The following is an 18,397-nucleotide window of genomic DNA, read 5'->3' on the forward strand; positions in this document are numbered from 1 at the left end:
GCACATTGCCTTCACAAATGAAGAGCTCAACAGGGAGTTGCACTTGCCCTAATCCAGACTCCTACCCCCTAGTCCCATTGACTCCCACGATAGAGGACCCCCTTTCGCCACAAGCGGGGTGAGATCTCCCCCTCCCCATCAGAGGAGGTGCAACTCTGCCACCAGGGGCGGGGCGGGGCGGGGCGGGGCGGGGCTGGGCAGGGCAGGAGAGCAGGTGTGCAGGGGGGAGGCAGGAGGCCTGTGTTCACCTGCTGCTTCCACTCTCAATCCCTTCAACACCGTCCCCTGCTGGCCTCCAGCAACTCAGGCCCACCACCCTGACTCTGCCTGGAATGTTTCTCTGGAATCTCAGGTCCCTTGTACTTCATTTTCACAGGCAGGAATGACTCCTCCTGCTCATGGCTGCGACTTCCCTGGCCCTGCCTTGACACTTTCCCACAACCGCAGGTCCACGCTTTCCTTCCTTCGTTCGTTCCTTCGTTCCTTCGTTCGCTCCCACCTCCACCCGCCAACCACCAACCCAGTCAGACCTCCGTGGGCACTCAGGGCGCCCCCCCTCTCGACCTGAGCCACTCCCCACCGCCTGAGCCTAACCCCCTACTCGATCTGGGGCCCTCCTCCTCCAGGGAACCGGGGTCCAACCCAGAAAGCCCACTCCTGAGGCCTCCAGACCGCAGCCGCAAAGGAGCCCAAGAAGAAGCCCGGAGTACCAGGGACGGGGGGGGGGGGGGGGTCATGGAAGGGGAAGACAGAGAGGGGCAGGGGGGAAGGCCACGTGCGACCTTGTCGCTAGGATCCCTACCTTGGCAGCACCGCGACTGAGGCAGGTCCTGGAGGGAGGCTGTGGGTCTCAGCGGCTCCACCTTTAGGCTTCTCCCAGATGGTCTTTCGGGGGCTCCGGGGGGCATCGCATCGCGCTCTGCCCCAGCCAGTGCTGGCACTCCACCGGCGCGGCCAAAGACCGAGGCGCCCGCGAAGCGCGTCCCGCGCCCTGGCCTCTGGCTCCAGGAGCAGCGGGAGCAGCAGGGCCGCCACCCTCCCAGGCTGGAGGCTCATGGCTCCCAGTCTTCTCCACGCGGGGCCCCGCCTGCGCTCCCGCCAGCGCTCCCGCGAGCACTACCGCTACCCCTACCGCCAATGCCATGGCTACCGGGTCGCAGGCGCCAGGCAGCAGCATGTCCCCGGTCGGGGGCTGAGGTGGGCGTCAGTCCCTGGCTGGCCCAGACACTTGGGGGCTTGGGGCGGCAGGCGGGCTGGGAGCCCGGACTCACAGCACCGCTGCAGCCTCAGCTGTGTCCCTCACCGGGCTCAGGCCCTGGCCCACACGCATGCGCGCACTCGTGCGCGCGCTCCCGCACACCTGCTTGGGCCCAGGATCCAAGCCGCCCCATCCCCCCACCCCCACCCCCACCCCCCACCCCCACCCCTCCCCGCAGGGGGCACAGCTCCTGGGCGCCAGGGTCTGCACCACCGCACCTCCCTGTGCCCACCAGATGCTCTGACCGACTGCCCGCCAGCCTGACAGCCGGGAGCCAGGCAGAGGGCTCCAGAGACCAGGCCAGCGGGACAGGGCCTGGCAGGTGTCTCCTCCCAAGGTGGACACCTCCCTGTCACCCCTCAAGAGACCCAGGAACCTTTTGCATAGCTGGTTTCCCAGGGAGGTGGCTGGACGTGAACCCAGTGATCCCTCTTGCATCCTAGGCCTCTGTGTTTCTTCTTCACTCTGCCTCACATTGCCGCCAACCGTGGACATCTACAGCCGTGCACCCTCCTCGCTCGGGACCCGTGACCGCAAGGGCAGCCCTACGGGACAGGGAGACGCACTGGGCACATGAGACTCCTTCCACCTCCCTTCTCCTTGAAAGGCCGGTGCTTTTCAGCTCTGCATGCTCTTCCCATGGCCCTACCTGGACTGCACCACCAGCGGTCCCACCCTCAAGTCCACCGTGCCACCGCTGACTGTGGCACGTCCTTCAACTCTGTGGAACCGCCTGTCCACCTCCACTACCTCCCAACCCCCATGTTTTCTTCCCAGTGTGCCTCAGATCCCAAATCCTCCGTGCCATTTTTCTTTTCTTGGGTTTCGATTGCTTTTCAACGTTTCTTTCTTTTGGTGAGAGAGAGAGAGAGAGAGAGAGAGAGAGAGGCCATCACCCACGCGATTGTGCAGCAAGCATCGACTGAACGTGCAAGGCGTACCAGACCCTGCTGTGGAGGGCCAGTGTGCAGAGGTGGGCAAGGAAACGTATGCCTGAGGATTCAAGGGGAGCCACAGGACTACCGTCCAGGGTGAGGAGGACGAGAGAGACCAAGCAGTCAAGGCTTTCTACGAAAGGAGCATCAAGGGCACGAACCTACGCAGCCCTGGAAGGAGAGCAGGGAGTCACGGACATATGGATCATCGAAGGCCAGTCCCAACGGGCAGCCTTCATCACGTGTCCTCACCTGAGGACTTGCAACGAGGCACCCCCAGACTGGACCTGGTAGAAACAGGACTTACAGCAAAAGCACAAGACTTGTCTGTGGACTTCATGGTCATGGGAAGGACACCATCCCACAAGCCCCACCAAGGGACTCTGGACTCTGGTGACTTGGACTTACTGTGTACCATCAGGACCTGTCAGGACTCTTTCAAGTGCACAAGGGGAAGAGAAAACTAAGCCACAAACCTAGGAGAAGAGAGATGCAAAACCTTTCTCCCCCCAGGGCCAAAGTCAATGATCTCATGCTATACAGATGCAAATGACCTCTGCTAGCATTCCAAAGGTCACCAGTTTTCAGCCTCATTTATCAGTCTCCTACCACAAGTGCACTAGGGTTCCATTGGCTCCATAGGGACCATTTGCCTGCATTCTCCGTGGGAGCAGCTTCCTATCCTACCAGAACCCTCACGTGTGTCTCCCTGTCATGGCACGTACGGATAGATACGAGAATGACGTTTCCCTTTCATTTGGAACATTGTGCTGATGCCTCCCTCCTGGCTCTGCGTCTCCACTGAGAAGACTGTTTGGCTCAGTTTACATGCTGTGTGTGTGTGTGTGTGTGTGTGTGTGTGTGTGTGTGTGTATGTGTTTCTGTGTGTGTGTGTGTGTGCGCGCGCGCGTGGGTGTGCATATGCATATACATACACATACACGAATATGTGTACGTATGTGTAGACATGTATGTGTACGTACATAGGTATCCGTATGGACACACAGGTAGACAGATCTATATATAAAGGTAGCGGTTTTTTCTTTTGAAAATACACACTGCCAACTCTGTGGGCCGCCTGGATGACTCAGCTGGGTAATGGTCCGACTTCGGGTCACGTCAGGCTCTCAGGGTTCCTGAGCTGAGTCGCGCCCAGTGCTCCGTGCTGACAGCTCAGAGCCTGGAACCTGATTCCCTTCTGGGTTTCCTCTCTCTCTCCCTTCCCCTCCCTCGCTTGTGCTCTCTCTGTCTCTCTCGCTTCGTCTCGGACGTGAACATTAAAAAAGAAACAAAAGCATGTGGCTCTGGATCTCGGCTCACGTCACGATCTCACAGCTTGTGAGGCTGAGCCTCCACAAGGAGCCCCACCTCAAGATGGGCGCTAACGATGCGGAGCCCGCTGGCCCTCCTCTCTCTCTCTCCCTCCCTGTCTGCCCTATCCCTGCTCACAGGCACACATGCATGCGTCCACTCTCTCTCCGTCTCTCACAATGAGTGAAAGAAACAAAGAACCTCAAATGATACCACTAAAGGAACACCGTCGAGTTCATTACTACAGCGAATGAATGGCTGTGCCCATGGCCAGCACCTGCCCTGGGCAACGTTCTATTTCCTAGTTGTTCATGTTTCTTCACTCTGGAGACACAGGGAGCTAGAGAGCAAGCCGGCAAGCCAGTGACCGCCAGTGGGGGAGGGGCAGAGTAGCAGAGAGCCAGACACACAGAATCTGAAAACAGGCTCCAGGGCCTGAGCTGTGGGCACAGAGCCCAGCGCAGGCCTGGAACTCAGGAACCGCGAGGGCGTGACCTGAGCCCAAGTCGGAAGCTCAACCCACTGAACCACCCAGGCGCCCGGGGAAGGTTCCATTCAGGAGTCCACTCCATCCATCCCCGCCCATTTCCGCAAGGTCAGAGCCCTTACGACACATACCACCAGGAAGGATGCTATACAACTGTCCACAACCTGCCCTCTGTCTTCCAAAGAGGCTGCCCTGACGATATCTAGCAAAGAGGGCGCTCTGATCAAAAGGCCCACGGATAAAGGTCATGCCTGCCTCCCCTTAGGGCCTCATGACTCCCCAGGTTCCCCTTGCAGCGCACTTTGTCCCATTGGAAACGTCGTGGCTTGGGGTTCCAAGGTGCCCTGCAGCTGAGCGCAGGCCACCGGGAACGACCTCACCGCAGCTACCTACCAGGAGACAGCTTCGCACCCTTCACCCTTCCTGCAGGCCCTGTGCTCAGGGTCTCGGACCAGCCAGGGCGCAGGACACAAGCAGAGAACGTTAGCATTTGAGGACGCAGAAACGGCCTTGGGGTTCCCCTACTCGGGGACCACGTTCACCACCTGGGCGCCTGCGACGTTGGCAACTGGCACACAGGGCGACGGGGAGTGTGGACCGCACGAAATGAGGGCCCTCGGCCGCTTCTCCTGCAGTTCAGAGGGGGAACTCGCAAAGGTCACCTCAGTCACCAGCTCCCAAGAAGCCTCCCTGCGGAAGGGATGGTGCCATCAACAGCCTGTTCCTCCTTCCAGCCCTGCCTGGGTTTCAGGGGGAGCACAGCACCGGGGGGGAGGGGGGGGGCGGGCGGGGGGGGGGGTGTCCCAGGAAGGTCCCGCTGACCCATGCCCCCCGCTGTGCCGCCACCCTCGCTAAGAGTCCCGCATGTCACTCTCCAAAGTGTCTCAGGCTGGATGTGAAATGATAGGGTTCCCCGCAGAGAGCGTGACTCAGGCCCTAGAGCCTATTTTGTTGGATTCCCCGTTTCAGGGCACACGCACGTCTCCGAGCCCACCTCTGCCCGCAGGACACGCACGCTAGGTGCAAATGCTTTCCCTGCCTCTCGCCTCTCGACAGGCAGCAGTGGGAAAGCCAGCGGTGCAGCACGCTCACGTGGAGCCCGACTGCCTGGCTTCATGCCTCGAGTCCTCCCGCTTCACAGCAGTGACCCCCGGCACACACTCTTTCACATCTTCCCTTGGAAACACGAACGGGGACGAGAGTCCTTGCCGAGGTACTCTGTGTCGTCAGCATAGATCTCTAAAGTGCTCAGAACAGTGCCTGGAACAGGCTAAGCGCTCTACCAAGGTGGGATAAGACCAACGAAAACAAACACGCATAGGCAGTCCCCTCCCTCGTGGCCAGCACCTAGGGAACTGCTGGGGATGGTGAGGCAGGGGAGGGATCCCTTCCTTCCCCCGACGACGACGACGACGACGACGACGACGACGACGACGACGGTGTCCGGCTCCCCCTCCCTCCTCAGGACTTCCCGCTGGCATCAAGACAACCTCCCTGCCTGATTCTGGGTGGTGCCGGCTAGGAACCCAGTGCCTCAGGGAGAGGCCCTCGCACATCTCCCTGGATACTTGGACGGGCTACAGGTCAACAGACTCTGCCTCCTCCCCTATATGGCAACAGGGACTGCACACCCGTGGAGCCGCTTCAGGACTTGCAAAGCATCAAAGGTGTTCGGACCACAACCAAGTTTCGAGGACACGCACGCACGCACGGCGACTACTTTACCAAGGAAACCTCTCACGTGGCGAGCTCATGGATCAAGATCCATGCGATGACTTAGGCAGAATAATCACGGTAATCGTGAAGGTAATGATACTCAAGGTCACCATAATCTCCTTCATTCCGGAGAGACACAACTCACCCCTCGGGGACCGAACAGACGCTTAGGAGCCTGAGCTGCTGCTCCAAGTGGCCTACACCACACCATCTTACTGAAAACATAAAGCACCAGTCAGCTCGATATGGAAGTGTGGGAAAGCCTCTGCTCTTAGGCCTTTGCTTTCAGTGAGGTCAAGGTGCTGCCTTCGGGATGTTTTCAGCCTCTCAGACAGGATTGGAACTCTCTAGTGAAATGAGACATTCCCACGCAACAAAACGCATTCCTTGCAAAGAACTGGGTCCCTGACGCGGTCCGGACTCCACACGGGCCACAGCACCACACTCACGCGCACACACTCCCCCCAACAACCGGGGAGAGGTACAACCCATGCAATGAAAGACCCTTTGCTCAAGACCTCATTTCCAAAGGAGGCTGAGAGAGGAGCACTGCCTGCTCCAGTACACATGCACTGGTTTCTAGGGACCCGGTGGGCTCCGAGTCACTTCTCCCTCGTGCTGCCTGGTGAGTCCCGGAGGAGATGTGATTGCCAAGGACTGAAACTCTTGAAACACGGAACGAATGCAGGACAGGAGGCGCTCCACGGAAACGGGAAGCACCACGCCCCACGGTTAGGAAGAACAAAACCCACAAGTCTGCCTTTGACAAGGAGCTTTTCCATCCACCTTCCTCGCCAGAGTGCGAAGGAGACGTTCCCACCCAACATGTCCCAAAGAGATGACTTTGCACTCCATCCACAACACCCAGTTCTCTTCAGCACACATCTCCAAGTAGGAAAGAGTCTGGACCACCCTCTAAAACACAGAAGCGCCACTTATTCCTGGCTCACTGGCTCCGAGTTCATTGATGGAATGCACATTGCCTTCACAAATGAAGAGCTCAACAGGGAGTTGCACTTGCCCTAATCCAGACTCCTACCCCCTAGTCCCATTGACTCCCACGATAGAGGACCCCCTTTCGCCACAAGCGGGGTGAGATCTCCCCCTCCCCATCAGAGGAGGTGCAACTCTGCCACCAGGGGCGGGGCGGGGCGGGGCGGGGCGGGGCTGGGCAGGGCAGGAGAGCAGGTGTGCAGGGGGGAGGCAGGAGGCCTGTGTTCACCTGCTGCTTCCACTCTCAATCCCTTCAACACCGTCCCCTGCTGGCCTCCAGCAACTCAGGCCCACCACCCTGACTCTGCCTGGAATGTTTCTCTGGAATCTCAGGTCCCTTCTACTTCATTTTCACAGGCAGGAATGACTCCTCCTGCTCATGGCTGCGACTTCCCTGGCCCTGCCTTGACACTTTCCCACAACCGCAGGTCCACGCTTTCCTTCCTTCGTTCGTTCCTTCGTTCCTTCGTTCGCTCCCACCTCCACCCGCCAACCACCAACCCAGTCAGACCTCCGTGGGCACTCAGGGCGCCCCCCCTCTCGACCTGAGCCACTCCCCACCGCCTGAGCCTAACCCCCTACTCGATCTGGGGCCCTCCTCCTCCAGGGAACCGGGGTCCAACCCAGAAAGCCCACTCCTGAGGCCTCCAGACCGCAGCCGCAAAGGAGCCCAAGAAGAAGCCCGGAGTACCAGGGACGGGGGGGGGGGGGGGTCATGGAAGGGGAAGACAGAGAGGGGCAGGGGGGAAGGCCACGTGCGACCTTGTCGCTAGGATCCCTACCTTGGCAGCACCGCGACTGAGGCAGGTCCTGGAGGGAGGCTGTGGGTCTCAGCGGCTCCACCTTTAGGCTTCTCCCAGATGGTCTTTCGGGGGCTCCGGGGGGCATCGCATCGCGCTCTGCCCCAGCCAGTGCTGGCACTCCACCGGCGCGGCCAAAGACCGAGGCGCCCGCGAAGCGCGTCCCGCGCCCTGGCCTCTGGCTCCAGGAGCAGCAGGAGCAGCAGGGCCGCCACCCTCCCAGGCTGGAGGCTCATGGCTCCCAGTCTTCTCCACGCGGGGCCCCGCCTGCGCTCCCGCCAGCGCTCCCGCGAGCACTACCGCTACCCCTACCGCCAATGCCATGGCTACCGGGTCGCAGGCGCCAGGCAGCAGCATGTCCCCGGTCGGGGGCTGAGGTGGGCGTCAGTCCCTGGCTGGCCCAGACACTTGGGGGCTTGGGGCGGCAGGCGGGCTGGGAGCCCGGACTCACAGCACCGCTGCAGCCTCAGCTGTGTCCCTCACCGGGCTCTGGCCCTGGCCCACACGCATGCGCGCACTCGTGCGCGCGCTCCCGCACACCTGCTTGGGCCCAGGATCCAACCGCCCCATCCCCCCACCCCCCCCCCCCCCCAGGGGGCACAGCTCCTGGGCGCCAGGGTCTGCACCACCGCACCTCCCTGTGCCCACCAGATGCTCTGACCGACTGCCCGCCAGCCTGACAGCCGGGAGCCAGGCAGAGGGCTCCAGAGACCAGGCCAGTGGGACAGGGCCTGGCAGGTGTCTCCTCCCAAGGTGGACACCTCCCTGTCACCCCTCAAGAGACCCAGGAACCTTTTGCATAGCTGGTTTCCCAGGGAGGTGGCTGGACGTGAACCCAGTGATCCCTCTTGCATCCTAGGCCTCTGTGTTTCTTCTTCACTCTGCCTCACATTGCCGCCAACCGTGGACATCTACAGCCGTGCACCCTCCTCGCTCGGGACCCGTGACCGCAAGGGCAGCCCTACGGGACAGGGAGACGCACTGGGCACACGAGACTCCTTCCACCTCCCTTCTCCTTGAAAGGCCGGTGCTTTTCAGCTCTGCATGCTCTTCCCATGGCCCTACCTGGACTGCACCACCAGCGGTCCCACCCTCAAGTCCACCGTGCCACCGCTGACTGTGGCACGTCCTTCAACTCTGTGGAACCGCCTGTCCACCTCCACTACCTCCCAACCCCCATGTTTTCTTCCCAGTGTGCCTCAGATCCCAAATCCTCCGTGCCATTTTTCTTTTCTTGGGTTTCGATTGCTTTTCAACGTTTCTTTCTTTTGGTGTGAGAGAGAGAGAGAGAGAGAGAGAGAGAGAGAGAGAGGCCATCACCCACGCGATTGTGCAGCAAGCATCGACTGAACGTGCAAGGCGTACCAGACCCTGCTGTGGAGGGCCAGTGTGCAGAGGTGGGCAAGGAAACGTATGCCTGAGGATTCAAGGGGAGCCACAGGACTACCGTCCAGGGTGAGGAGGACGAGAGAGACCAAGCAGTCAAGGCTTTCTACGAAAGGAGCATCAAGGGCACGAACCTACGCAGCCCTGGAAGGAGAGCAGGGAGTCACGGACATATGGATCATCGAAGGCCAGTCCCAACGGGCAGCCTTCATCACGTGTCCTCACCTGAGGACTTGCAACGAGGCACCCCCAGACTGGACCTGGTAGAAACAGGACTTACAGCAAAAGCACAAGACTTGTCTGTGGACTTCATGGTCATGGGAAGGACACCATCCCACAAGCCCCACCAAGGGACTCTGGACTCTGGTGACTTGGACTTACTGTGTACCATCAGGACCTGTCAGGACTCTTTCAAGTGCACAAGGGGAAGAGAAAACTAAGCCACAAACCTAGGAGAAGAGAGATGCAAAACCTTTCTCCCCCCAGGGCCAAAGTCAATGATCTCATGCTATACAGATGCAAATGACCTCTGCTAGCATTCCAAAGGTCACCAGTTTTCAGCCTCATTTATCAGTCTCCTACCACAAGGGCATTAGGGTTCCATTGGCTCCATAGGGACCATTTGCCTGCATTCTCCGTGGGAGCAGCTTCCTATCCTACCAGAACCCTCACGTGTGTCTCCCTGTCATGGCACGTACGGATAGATACGAGAATGACGTTTCCCTTTCATTTGGAACATTGTGCTGACGCCTCCCTCCTGGCTCTGCGTCTCCACTGAGAAGACTGTTTGGCTCAGTTTACATGCTGTGTGTGTGTGTGTGTGTGTGTGTGTGTGTGTGTGTGTGTGTATGTGTTTCTGTGTGTGTGTGTGTGTGTGCGCGCGCGCGCGTGGGTGTGCATATGCATATACATACACATACACGAATATGTGTACGTATGTGTAGACATGTATGTGTACGTACACAGGTATCCGTATGGACACACAGGTAGACAGATCTATATATAAAGGTAGCGGTTTTTTCTTTTGAAGATACACACTGCCAACTCTGTGGGCCGCCTGGATGACTCAGCTGGGTAATGGTCCGACTTCGGGTCCCGTCAGGCTCTCAGGGTTCCTGAGCTGAGTCGCGCCCAGTGCTCCGTGCTGACAGCTCAGAGCCTGGAACCTGATTCCCTTCTGGGTTTCCTCTCTCTCTCCCTTCCCCTCCCTCGCTTGTGCTCTCTCTGTCTCTCTCGCTTCGTCTCGGACGTGAACATTAAAAAAGAAACAAAAGCATGTGGCTCTGGATCTCGGCTCACGTCACGATCTCACAGTTTGTGAGGCTGAGCCTCCACAAGGAGCCCCACCTCAAGATGGGCGCTAACGATGCGGAGACCGCTGGCCCTCCTCTCTCTCTCCCTCCCTGTCTGCCCTATCCCTGCTCACAGGCACACATGCATGCGTCCACTCTCTCTCCGTCTCTCACAATGAGTGAAAGAAACAAAGAACCTCAAATGATACCACTAAAGGAACACCGTCGAGTTCATTACTACAGCGAATGAATGGCTGTGCCCATGGCCAGCACCTGCCCTGGGCAACGTTCTATTTCCTAGTTGTTCATGTTTCTTCACTCTGGAGACACAGGGAGCTAGAGAGCAAGCCGGCAAGCCAGTGACCGCCAGTGGGGGAGGGGCAGAGTAGCAGAGAGCCAGACACACAGAATCTGAAAACAGGCTCCAGGGCCTGAGCTGTGGGCACAGAGCCCAGCGCAGGCCTGGAACTCAGGAACCGCGAGGGCGTGACCTGAGCCCAAGTCGGAAGCTCAACCCACTGAACCACCCAGGCGCCCGGGGAAGGTTCCATTCAGGAGTCCACTCCATCCATCCCCGCCCATTTCCGCAAGGTCAGAGCCCTTACGACACATGCCACCAGGAAGGATGCTATACAACTGTCCACAACCTGCCCTCTGTCTTCCAAAGAGGCTGCCCTGACGATATCTAGCAAAGAGGGCGCTCTGATCAAAAGGCCCACGGATAAAGGTCATGCCTGCCTCCCCTTAGGGCCTCATGACTCCCCAGGTTCCCCTTGCAGCGCACTTTGTCCCATTGGAAACGTCGTGGCTTGGGGTTCCAAGGTGCCCTGCAGCTGAGCGCAGGCCACCGGGAACGACCTCACCGCAGCTACCTACCAGGAGACAGCTTCGCACCCTTCACCCTTCCTGCAGGCCCTGTGCTCAGGGTCTCGGACCAGCCAGGGCGCAGGACACAAGCAGAGAACGTTAGCATTTGAGGACGCAGAAACGGCCTTGGGGTTCCCCTACTCGGGGACCACGTTCACCACCTGGGCGCCTGCGACGTTGGCAACTGGCACACAGGGCGACGGGGAGTGTGGACCGCACGAAATGAGGGCCCTCGGCCGCTTCTCCTGCAGTTCAGAGGGGGAACTCGCAAAGGTCACCTCAGTCACCAGCTCCCAAGAAGCCTCCCTGCGGAAGGGATGGTGCCATCAACAGCCTGTTCCTCCTTCCAGCCCTGCCTGGGTTTCAGGGGGAGCACAGCACCGGGGGGGAGGGGGGGGGCGGGCGGGGGGGGGGTGTCCCAGGAAGGTCCCGCTGACCCATGCCCCCCGCTGTGCCGCCACCCTCGCTAAGAGCCCCGCATGTCACTCTCCAAAGTGTCTCAGGCTGGATGTGAAATGATAGGGTTCCCCGCAGAGAGCGTGACTCAGGCCCTAGAGCCTATTTTGTTGGATTCCCCGTTTCAGGGCACACGCACGTCTCCGAGCCCACCTCTGCCCGCAGGACACGCACGCTAGGTGCAAATGCTTTCCCTGCCTCTCGCCTCTCGACAGGCAGCAGTGGGAAAGCCAGCGGTGCAGCACGCTCACGTGGAGCCCGACTGCCTGGCTTCATGCCTCGAGTCCTCCCGCTTCACAGCAGTGACCCCCGGCACACATTCTTTCACATCTTCCCTTGGAAACACGAACGGGGACGAGAGTCCTTGCCGAGGTACTCTGTGTCGTCAGCATAGATCTCTAAAGTGCTCAGAACAGTGCCTGGAACAGGCTAAGCGCTCTACCAAGGTGGGATAAGACCAACGAAAACAAACACGCATAGGCAGTCCCCTCCCTCGTGGCCAGCACCTAGGGAACTGCTGGGGATGGTGAGGCAGGGGAGGGATCCCTTCCTTCCGACGACAACGACGACGACGACGATGACGGTGTCCGGCTCCCCCTCCCTCCTCAGGACTTCCCGCTGGCATCAAGACAACCTCCCTGCCTGATTCTGGGTGGTGCCGGCTAGGAACCCAGTGCCTCAGGGAGAGGCCCTCGCACATCTCCCTGGATACTTGGACGGGCTACAGGTCAACAGACTCTGCCTCCTCCCCTATATGGCAACAGGGACTGCACACCCGTGGAGCCGCTTCAGGACTTGCAAAGCATCAAAGGTGTTCGGACCACAACCAAGTTTCGAGGACACGCACGCACGCACGGCGACTACTTTACCAAGGAAACCTCTCACGTGGCGAGCTCATGGATCAAGATCCATGCGATGACTTAGGCAGAATAATCACGGTAATCGTGAAGGTAATGATACTCAAGGTCACCATAATCTCCTTCATTCCGGAGAGACACAACTCACCCCTCGGGGACCGAACAGACGCTTAGGAGCCTGAGCTGCTGCTCCAAGTGGCCTACACCACACCATCTTACTGAAAACATAAAGCACCAGTCAGCTCGATATGGAAGTGTGGGAAAGCCTCTGCTCTTAGGCCTTTGCTTTCAGTGAGGTCAAGGTGCTGCCTTCGGGATGTTTTCAGCCTCTCAGACAGGATTGGAACTCTCTAGTGAAATGAGACATTCCCACGCAACAAAACGCATTCCTTGCAAAGAACTGGGTCCCTGACGCGGTCCGGACTCCACACGGGCCACAGCACCACACTCACGCGCACACACTCCCCCCAACAACCGGGGAGAGGTACAACCCATGCAATGAAAGACCCTTTGCTCAAGACCTCATTTCCAAAGGAGGCTGAGAGAGGAGCACTGCCTGCTCCAGTACACATGCACTGGTTTCTAGGGACCCGGTGGGCTCCGAGTCACTTCTCCCTCGTGCTGCCTGGTGAGTCCCGGAGGAGATGTGATTGCCAAGGACTGAAACTCTTGAAACACGGAACGAATGCAGGACAGGAGGCGCTCCACGGAAACGGGAAGCACCACGCCCCACGGTTAGGAAGAACAAAACCCACAAGTCTGCCTTTGACAAGGAGCTTTTCCATCCACCTTCCTCGCCAGAGTGCGAAGGAGACGTTCCCACCCAACATGTCCCAAAGAGATGACTTTGCACTCCATCCACAACACCCAGTTCTCTTCAGCACACATCTCCAAGTAGGAAAGAGTCTGGACCACCCTCTAAAACACAGAAGCGCCACTTATTCCTGGCTCACTGGCTCCGAGTTCATTGATGGAATGCACATTGCCTTCACAAATGAAGAGCTCAACAGGGAGTTGCACTTGCCCTAATCCAGACTCCTACCCCCTAGTCCCATTGACTCCCACGATAGAGGACCCCCTTTCGCCACAAGCGGGGTGAGATCTCCCCCTCCCCATCAGAGGAGGTGCAACTCTGCCACCAGGGGCGGGGCGGGGCGGGGCGGGGCGGGGCTGGGCAGGGCAGGAGAGCAGGTGTGCAGGGGGGAGGCAGGAGGCCTGTGTTCACCTGCTGCTTCCACTCTCAATCCCTTCAACACCGTCCCCTGCTGGCCTCCAGCAACTCAGGCCCACCACCCTGACTCTGCCTGGAATGTTTCTCTGGAATCTCAGGTCCCTTCTACTTCATTTTCACAGGCAGGAATGACTCCTCCTGCTCATGGCTGCGACTTCCCTGGCCCTGCCTTGACACTTTCCCACAACCGCAGGTCCACGCTTTCCTTCCTTCGTTCGTTCCTTCGTTCCTTCGTTCGCTCCCACCTCCACCCGCCAACCACCAACCCAGTCAGACCTCCGTGGGCACTCAGGGCGCCCCCCCTCTCGACCTGAGCCACTCCCCACCGCCTGAGCCTAACCCCCTACTCGATCTGGGGCCCTCCTCCTCCAGGGAACCGGGGTCCAACCCAGAAAGCCCACTCCTGAGGCCTCCAGACCGCAGCCGCAAAGGAGCCCAAGAAGAAGCCCGGAGTACCAGGGACGGGGGGGGGGGGGGGTCATGGAAGGGGAAGACAGAGAGGGGCAGGGGGGAAGGCCACGTGCGACCTTGTCGCTAGGATCCCTACCTTGGCAGCACCGCGACTGAGGCAGGTCCTGGAGGGAGGCTGTGGGTCTCAGCGGCTCCACCTTTAGGCTTCTCCCAGATGGTCTTTCGGGGGCTCCGGGGGGCATCGCATCGCGCTCTGCCCCAGCCAGTGCTGGCACTCCACCGGCGCGGCCAAAGACCGAGGCGCCCGCGAAGCGCGTCCCGCGCCCTGGCCTCTGGCTCCAGGAGCAGCAGGAGCAGCAGGGCCGCCACCCTCCCAGGCTGGAGGCTCATGGCTCCCAGTCTTCTCCACGCGGGGCCCCGCCTGCGCTCCCGCCAGCGCTCCCGCGAGCACTACCGCTACCCCTACCGCCAATGCCATGGCTACCGGGTCGCAGGCGCCAGGCAGCAGCATGTCCCCGGTCGGGGGCTGAGGTGGGCGTCAGTCCCTGGCTGGCCCAGACACTTGGGGGCTTGGGGCGGCAGGCGGGCTGGGAGCCCGGACTCACAGCACCGCTGCAGCCTCAGCTGTGTCCCTCACCGGGCTCTGGCCCTGGCCCACACGCATGCGCGCACTCGTGCGCGCGCTCCCGCACACCTGCTTGGGCCCAGGATCCAACCGCCCCATCCCCCCACCCCCCCCCCAGGGGGCACAGCTCCTGGGCGCCAGGGTCTGCACCACCGCACCTCCCTGTGCCCACCAGATGCTCTGACCGACTGCCCGCCAGCCTGACAGCCGGGAGCCAGGCAGAGGGCTCCAGAGACCAGGCCAGTGGGACAGGGCCTGGCAGGTGTCTCCTCCCAAGGTGGACACCTCCCTGTCACCCCTCAAGAGACCCAGGAACCTTTTGCATAGCTGGTTTCCCAGGGAGGTGGCTGGACGTGAACCCAGTGATCCCTCTTGCATCCTAGGCCTCTGTGTTTCTTCTTCACTCTGCCTCACATTGCCGCCAACCGTGGACATCTACAGCCGTGCACCCTCCTCGCTCGGGACCCGTGACCGCAAGGGCAGCCCTACGGGACAGGGAGACGCACTGGGCACACGAGACTCCTTCCACCTCCCTTCTCCTTGAAAGGCCGGTGCTTTTCAGCTCTGCATGCCCTTCCCATGGCCCTACCTGGACTGCACCACCAGCGGTCCCACCCTCAAGTCCACCGTGCCACCGCTGACTGTGGCACGTCCTTCAACTCTGTGGAACCGCCTGTCCACCTCCACTACCTCCCAACCCCCATGTTTTCTTCCCAGTGTGCCTCAGATCCCAAATCCTCCGTGCCATTTTTCTTTTCTTGGGTTTCGATTGCTTTTCAACGTTTCTTTCTTTTGGTGAGAGAGAGAGAGAGAGAGAGAGAGAGAGAGAGGCCATCACCCACGCGATTGTGCAGCAAGCATCGACTGAACGTGCAAGGCGTACCAGACCCTGCTGTGGAGGGCCAGTGTGCAGAGGTGGGCAAGGAAACGTATGCCTGAGGATTCAAGGGGAGCCACAGGACTACCGTCCAGGGTGAGGAGGACGAGAGAGACCAAGCAGTCAAGGCTTTCTACGAAAGGAGCATCAAGGGCACGAACCTACGCAGCCCTGGAAGGAGAGCAGGGAGTCACGGACATATGGATCATCGAAGGCCAGTCCCAACGGGCAGCCTTCATCACGTGTCCTCACCTGAGGACTTGCAACGAGGCACCCCCAGACTGGACCTGGTAGAAACAGGACTTACAGCAAAAGCACAAGACTTGTCTGTGGACTTCATGGTCATGGGAAGGACACCATCCCACAAGCCCCACCAAGGGACTCTGGACTCTGGTGACTTGGACTTACTGTGTACCATCAGGACCTGTCAGGACTCTTTCAAGTGCACAAGGGGAAGAGAAAACTAAGCCACAAACCTAGGAGAAGAGAGATGCAAAACCTTTCTCCCCCCAGGGCCAAAGTCAATGATCTCATGCTATACAGATGCAAATGACCTCTGCTAGCATTCCAAAGGTCACCAGTTTTCAGCCTCATTTATCAGTCTCCTACCACAAGGGCATTAGGGTTCCATTGGCTCCATAGGGACCATTTGCCTGCATTCTCCGTGGGAGCAGCTTCCTATCCTACCAGAACCCTCACGTGTGTCTCCCTGTCATGGCACGTACGGATAGATACGAGAATGACGTTTCCCTTTCATTTGGAACATTGTGCTGACGCCTCCCTCCTGGCTCTGCGTCTCCACTGAGAAGACTGTTTGGCTCAGTTTACATGCTGTGTGTGTGTGTGTGTGTGTGTGTGTGTGTGTGTGTGTATGTGTTTCTGTGTGTGTGTGTGTGTGCGCGCGCGCCCGCGTGGGTGTGCATATGCATATACATACACATACACGAATATGTGTACGTATGTGTAGACATGTATGTGTACGTACATAGGTATCCGTATGGACACACAGGTAGACAGATCTATATATAAAGGTAGCGGTTTTTTCTTTTGAAAATACACACTGCCAACTCTGTGGGCCGCCTGGATGACTCAGCTGGGTAATGGTCCGACTTCGGGTCACGTCAGGCTCTCAGGGTTCCTGAGCTGAGTCGCGCCCAGTGCTCCGTGCTGACAGCTCAGAGCCTGGAACCTGATTCCCTTCTGGGTTTCCTCTCTCTCTCCCTTCCCCTCCCTCGCTTGTGCTCTCTCTGTCTCTCTCGCTTCGTCTCGGACGTGAACATTAAAAAAGAAACAAAAGCATGTGGCTCTGGATCTCGGCTCACGTCACGATCTCACAGTTTGTGAGGCTGAGCCTCCACAAGGAGCCCCACCTCAAGATGGGCGCTAACGATGCGGAGACCGCTGGCCCTCCTCTCTCTCTCCCTCCCTGTCTGCCCTATCCCTGCTCACAGGCACACATGCATGCGTCCACTCTCTCTCCGTCTCTCACAATGAGTGAAAGAAACAAAGAACCTCAAATGATACCACTAAAGGAACACCGTCGAGTTCATTACTACAGCGAATGAATGGCTGTGCCCATGGCCAGCACCTGCCCTGGGCAACGTTCTATTTCCTAGTTGTTCATGTTTCTTCACTCTGGAGACACAGGGAGCTAGAGAGCAAGCCGGCAAGCCAGTGACCGCCAGTGGGGGAGGGGCAGAGTAGCAGAGAGCCAGACACACAGAATCTGAAAACAGGCTCCAGGGCCTGAGCTGTGGGCACAGAGCCCAGCGCAGGCCTGGAACTCAGGAACCGCGAGGGCGTGACCTGAGCCCAAGTCGGAAGCTCAACCCACTGAACCACCCAGGCGCCCGGGGAAGGTTCCATTCAGGAGTCCACTCCATCCATCCCCGCCCATTTCCGCAAGGTCAGAGCCCTTACGACACATGCCACCAGGAAGGATGCTATACAACTGTCCACAACCTGCCCTCTGTCTTCCAAAGAGGCTGCCCTGACGATATCTAGCAAAGAGGGCGCTCTGATCAAAAGGCCCACGGATAAAGGTCATGCCTGCCTCCCCTTAGGGCCTCATGACTCCCCAGGTTCCCCTTGCAGCGCACTTTGTCCCATTGGAAACGTCGTGGCTTGGGGTTCCAAGGTGCCCTGCAGCTGAGCGCAGGCCACCGGGAACGACCTCACCGCAGCTACCTACCAGGAGACAGCTTCGCACCCTTCACCCTTCCTGCAGGCCCTGTGCTCAGGGTCTCGGACCAGCCAGGGCGCAGGACACAAGCAGAGAACGTTAGCATTTGAGGACGCAGAAACGGCCTTGGGGTTCCCCTACTCGGGGACCACGTTCACCACCTGGGCGCCTGCGACGTTGGCAACTGGCACACAGGGCGACGGGGAGTGTGGACCGCACGAAATGAGGGCCCTCGGCCGCTTCTCCTGCAGTTCAGAGGGGGAACTCGCAAAGGTCACCTCAGTCACCAGCTCCCAAGAAGCCTCCCTGCGGAAGGGATGGTGCCATCAACAGCCTGTTCCTCCTTCCAGCCCTGCCTGGGTTTCAGGGGGAGCACAGCACCGGGGGGGAGGGGGGGGTGCGGGCGGGGGGGGGTGTGTCCCAGGAAGGTCCCGCTGACCCATGCCCCCCGCTGTGCCGCCACCCTCGCTAAGAGCCCCGCATGTCACTCTCCAAAGTGTCTCAGGCTGGATGTGAAATGATAGGGTTCCCCGCAGAGAGCGTGACTCAGGCCCTAGAGCCTATTTTGTTGGATTCCCCGTTTCAGGGCACACGCACGTCTCCGAGCCCACCTCTGCCCGCAGGACACGCACGCTAGGTGCAAATGCTTTCCCTGCCTCTCGCCTCTCGACAGGCAGCAGTGGGAAAGCCAGCGGTGCAGCACGCTCACGTGG

At 59.5% G+C, this 18,397-nt stretch overlaps 3 long non-coding RNA genes across 3 annotated transcripts; all 3 read left to right on the forward strand.

The window, feature by feature from the left end:
• The first annotated feature begins 1,070 nt into the window (after positions 1 to 1,070).
• On the forward strand, positions 1,071 to 4,117 carry LOC123606224. The gene is made up of 2 exons (XR_006716175.1): positions 1,071 to 2,960; positions 3,689 to 4,117. It is a non-coding gene; the product is annotated as an uncharacterized LOC123606224 (long non-coding RNA).
• Positions 4,118 to 8,723: 4,606 nt separating this feature from the next.
• On the forward strand, positions 8,724 to 10,787 carry LOC123606219. Its single transcript, XR_006716170.1, has 2 exons — positions 8,724 to 9,626; positions 10,359 to 10,787. It is a non-coding gene; the product is annotated as an uncharacterized LOC123606219 (long non-coding RNA).
• A 3,546-nt stretch (positions 10,788 to 14,333) lies between these two features.
• Positions 14,334 to 17,426, forward strand: LOC123606218. Its single transcript, XR_006716169.1, has 2 exons — positions 14,334 to 16,269; positions 16,998 to 17,426. It is a non-coding gene; the product is annotated as an uncharacterized LOC123606218 (long non-coding RNA).
• The last annotated feature ends 971 nt before the right edge of the window (positions 17,427 to 18,397 follow it).

The sequence above is a fragment of the Leopardus geoffroyi genome, chromosome A2 (assembly GCF_018350155.1).
Source record: "Leopardus geoffroyi isolate Oge1 chromosome A2, O.geoffroyi_Oge1_pat1.0, whole genome shotgun sequence".
Classification (NCBI taxonomy): domain Eukaryota; kingdom Metazoa; phylum Chordata; class Mammalia; order Carnivora; family Felidae; genus Leopardus; species Leopardus geoffroyi.